A 4864-nucleotide genomic window follows, 5' to 3' on the forward strand; every position below is an offset into this window, starting at 1 on the left:
ATGTCTGAAATGAAAGTAATAATTGATATACTTTCCAATCAATGGAAAATTGAAATAACAACTTATCACCGAGCTAGAAGCTGTCATTAACATGAAATCAGTAGGTTAAGAAAACTTCTGTTGATTAAAGAGTTTGACCATCTTGCCCAGAACTTGTGGATGATAGAATATCACACACTCAGGCTATTAGGCAATTTTCTGCCCAGTTTTCTATTTCTGTTATATTATTTGCAATGTAGTGATTATCCTATATAAAATCAGTTGTCTTATCCAAAGAGATACTTCAATATTTCTACTATACATGTAGTTGATTATAATAAAATCCAAATCGACATCATTAAGTACTGACTGTATTGACCTTCCTGGTTAATGATAACATGGTAGGTTTTTATTATTTCCTGTAAAGTTTAGTAACTGAGCTGTGTGCTCGCTTTGGTTGAAAAGCGTACGTACATTTATCAGTCATACATAATCCTTGCACTCGACTTACATATGTGGTAAGACAAAACTTGTACAAATCGAACAATCTCAAGGTTTATTGGGTATAAACTAGCATGTCGTTTCAGTTCAGTTTATTTGTTTTATCAGTAATTACAACTCAGGCCATTTTGGCCTGCTTTTCGGGTAATCCTGGATACACATGAAAATACATACAACAAATACACAGTACATAAACAATTAGTAAAATGCAGTATTCTCAACATCATTTAAATAAAGTCCACCAAGTTGCTTACCTGATGTCTCTTATAGCTCTTAAATCTCGTAATATACTGAGTAGTTACATGTCACTAAAAGCGGTCTCTTTCTTCACGAAGGAAGTTTGTCGGCTGGTGTCCAAGTAAGTGAACAGTGAATTGTTCATCCAGTTCTGGTTGTTTGAAGAAGAAAGGCTCCACTGATCGGAAACCTATAGCTATGACAACATGTTTAACCCTAAACAGTACACCTGGGGTCCGCGCGGACCCCAGCACTATATATTCTGTAATATCTTTTTGGTTTCTAAAGATTTTTTTCTGAAATTTTAGGTAATTGTCGCCAACAACATTGTCTCTCAATACAGTGCAGAAAACTCAGTTTCTACCATTTAAAAAAAAATTATATCTGATTTTCTGCGCGGACCCCAGCCGGCTTTCGATCATAATGGATACACTGGCGTTCTTATACATTACCTTATTTCCGTTTTTATATGTTTTTATGCACTCATCGTATGTCTACCAAGTTTTCAGAGAATGGTGTAGTAATAGAATTAAATTTTAATAACTTTGGTGTAATAATGACGTCATATGACGTCAGAGCTAATAATATAGTCCGCCATATTGGATTTTGACCAATGACGTCATCAAATTAGCATATTCTATGCATATTAAATGATTTTACTTATATTTAATTATGTAAGATGTTATTAATGTTGGAAAAGAAGTGTAATTTTATATAAAAATTTTTATGTTAAAACCAAAATTACTTCTATTTTTAAAAAAAACTACCCGTTGCCATGGCAACACAAAAAAACATCAACTTACTAGTATTAAACTAATATGAACTTTTTTCCAGACACATTTTAGGAAAGGTCTCCAAATTTGATACTTCTAGCGCAAGCCGTTTAGCCGCTATCTGAGATCAAAGTTGGGCCTCAAAAGCCCCTTCAGTCTGAAATGGGTTTAAAAATCGGTTATTTCTTCTTGTCTTCTTTTCTTCACCAGAAAATAGAAAAAGTTCAAAATGTATGATTTTTGTACGTAATGTGGACACAGAGGTTCCCACATCAGTTTGCAAAACAATTGAGCTGGTAGCACGTTGATAATTTCTAAAAATTAGCAAAAAACTGCTCTGGGGTCCGCGCGGACCCCAGGTGTACATATTAATCAGTCCGGGAAGGTGTTCTGTTGAGGGTTAAGCGGGCTGTTGCCAAGGAGTTCATGTTGTGAAATATGTAATATAGAAGGTAGAAGACTAACAATTTGATCTCTATTATGTATCACGAGATGGTGGACGATATAAACTCCATGGCACTTTTCATTAATTGCATGCTCACGTCACGTATTAGTAAAGTCTCGTGTTAATACGGTCACGTGTTTGTAAATGTAACTCTCGCAAGATCACGTAGTGAAGTGATTGGTCATTTATTATCCTGAAGAAGGCGACAGTGGTCGCTAAAAATTTAATCCCTGTATAATTGTGTGTTGAAATAAAGTTTAACGTTTTACTATATATAATTTTCATCCACATGATATTGAGGAGAAAATCACGTCATTTCTTACAAATTAACAATTTCCATCTAGACAATATTGAGCAGAAAATCACGTTATTTCTCACAAATCTATCATTTTTCATCTAAATAATATTGAGAATAAAATCACGTAATTTCTCACAAATCTACCCAATAAACTAACGCGGGATCGCGCAGAGCTTAAACGGAGGCGGGGTTAACGTGGTACCAAAGACGCCTGCAGTGGTTGGAGGAGGAGCGCCCTCTGGCGTCCTGAAGGTGAAGGACTGCAGTAGGGTGGAGAAGAACAGGAAAAGCTCCATCCTGGCCAGCTGCTCCCCAAGACACACGCGTCGGCCTGGAAATAAAGAATACCTGAGGGTATTTGCTAACTCTACCCCATACCAACTTTTAGGTCATTTGGCCCATAAACAAATATATTGAATCCTTGTAACAACATGGATGGAGAAGGAGAAAAAAGCAAGATATTTCATCAATAAAATATACTAATTACCTCCCCCGAAAGGCATGAAAGACTCAGGCTTGTTGATGACGTTTCCTTCCGCGTCCAGAAACCTTCCGGGGTCAAACCGGTCCGGATCAGGCCAGTAGGCGGGGTCCAGGTGGAGGGAGTACAGGTTCAGTAGTACCTGGATCAAAGAGACAGACAACAACCAGTCAAGGAAAAGTAAATTGATCTAGTTTTATAACATGTTAGATACAGTCAAACCTACCCAGGAAGGGCCGCCCGGGAAGGCGACGAAAAGTGGTGTTCTTCAACAGGTGACAGGTATATATTCATGTAGAATTGCATGACCAGGACAGCCTGGGTGTCATCCTATATTTTCATGCTGGGGCTATCACATGACAGCCCTGGCATGCATAGAGGATGACACCCAGGCTGTCAGGGTCGACTGTTCAGAAAAAAAAAAAAATAGTACGCATGGTGTTAAACATGGCGAAGGGCAAAATTACCTGGGTCCCCCATGGGATGTCGTACCCCTGCACTTTAACAGCCTCAGTTGTAGCATGAGGAGGCATCAGAGGTAGGAGGGGTCGGATCCTCATGACCTCCAGCAGACAGGCGTTCACGTAGGGCAGCTGGAAACGGTGGGACAGGGTGGGCAGACCCTCACCAACGATGGTATCAAGCTCGTCTTGTACCTGAGCAAAATTGCATTGATGTAAGCTTCATCAAAATGGTCTTTCTAGAAGTCGCAAAAATTGTGAAAAATATTGTTCGGCAGTTAGTATGTTATGCGATGGATGAGAAATTATAGAACTAGTATGGACAGAAATTAGCTATCAAACAGGTGGACTGATACATAGCATCAGTTAGAATGTACTTTATTGTTATTGCTAAAACTGTCCTTTGAGTAGTAGGTACCGAATCCAATCATATTTTTGTTATTGTTTGTAATATTCCATGTGTGGGGCACAGCAACAGCTGTCTATGCCTCACGTGCATTGAAATGTTAAAATGCAAATCCAATCAAATAAAAAAAGGACTAAAACCGATAGTAGAAATTCTTCGATCAGTGACTGTGCTTTTTTAAGGTAGATTACGTACCTCCAAATTTCCGATGTCCACTGTACATCTTGTTCACGGAGTGACCTAGTCTCGCGAGAACACGAGACTAGGTCGAGACTTGTATGGATCTAGGAGGCGGGGGAGGTCAGAAGATCNCTCGACCTAGTCTCGTGTTCTCGCGAGACTAGGTCACTCCGTGAACAAGGTGTACAGTGGACATCGGAAATTTGGAGGTACGTAATCTACTTAACAAAAACACAGTCACTGATCGAAGAATTTCCACTAACTGTTAATTTTACGTGACTGATAAACCTCTTTAACCACTAAAACCGAGATTTTGAATTACCTTTGCCGAGGTTCAATTATGTTTGATATAGACGGCCACGACAGAACTAGTACCTTTGTTTGAATGTCGGGGTTCAAAGTCATATACAGCAGACTCCACAGCAGTGTGGTGGTGGTTGTCTCAGTCCCTGTAAAGAAGAGGTCGTTTGCAAGGTACATGACATTTTCTTCTGTCATACTGTACAAACTTTCCTGTCGTTCCAGCTCCAACAGGCAGAAGTCGAGGAAGTCTCGCGGGTTCTCGCGATCCAGGTTCTCGCGATGGCGGGCTATCTCGTCCCACAATAATCGCTGAATCTTGGAGTTCTGCTTCATCACTTCCTTACAGGTTCCGTTTACTAGGAGAAAGCACAAGAAATAGGCTGATAAAAATATGAAATAAGAAAATGCTGCAGACCTATCTGATTTGTTAAACCAGAGAAGCAATTATGCATAGGTCAGAAGTTACTTTAACGTTGCCACTTGACCACACGTATAGTAAAATATCCTGAAAATTTGGCCGGCGGGCCAGGCCTGATTGGTGGTCGATTCTTTCATAGCCTCGCAGAAAATTTCACGATGAAGAAAGTGGCCGCCCATACTATAAGAGTTTTGAATGGAATTATTAATAAGTTACTCACTTCCAGGAACAAACCGTAAGAAAGGGAAGACGCTGATGATCTGTCCAGATTTAATTTCAGCTACGACCTTAGATATGGCATCTAAGAGCTCCCGCAACGTCTTGTCCTCGTAGTCATAGCACTTCCCGAACGTCATGCCGCAGATGACGTTTGCGACAGCAA

General features: G+C 39.7%; 1 pseudogene; it reads right to left on the reverse strand.

Annotated features, from left to right (window-relative positions):
- Positions 1–2385: 2385 nt before the first annotated feature.
- The window catches only part of LOC109483279, a 3640-nt pseudogene continuing 1161 nt past the window's right edge, over positions 2386–4864 (reverse strand).

Source organism: Branchiostoma belcheri, unplaced genomic scaffold (assembly GCF_001625305.1).
Source record: "Branchiostoma belcheri isolate BF01 breed outbred unplaced genomic scaffold, Haploidv18h27 scaffold635, whole genome shotgun sequence".
In the NCBI taxonomy this organism is placed as follows: domain Eukaryota; kingdom Metazoa; phylum Chordata; class Leptocardii; order Amphioxiformes; family Branchiostomatidae; genus Branchiostoma; species Branchiostoma belcheri.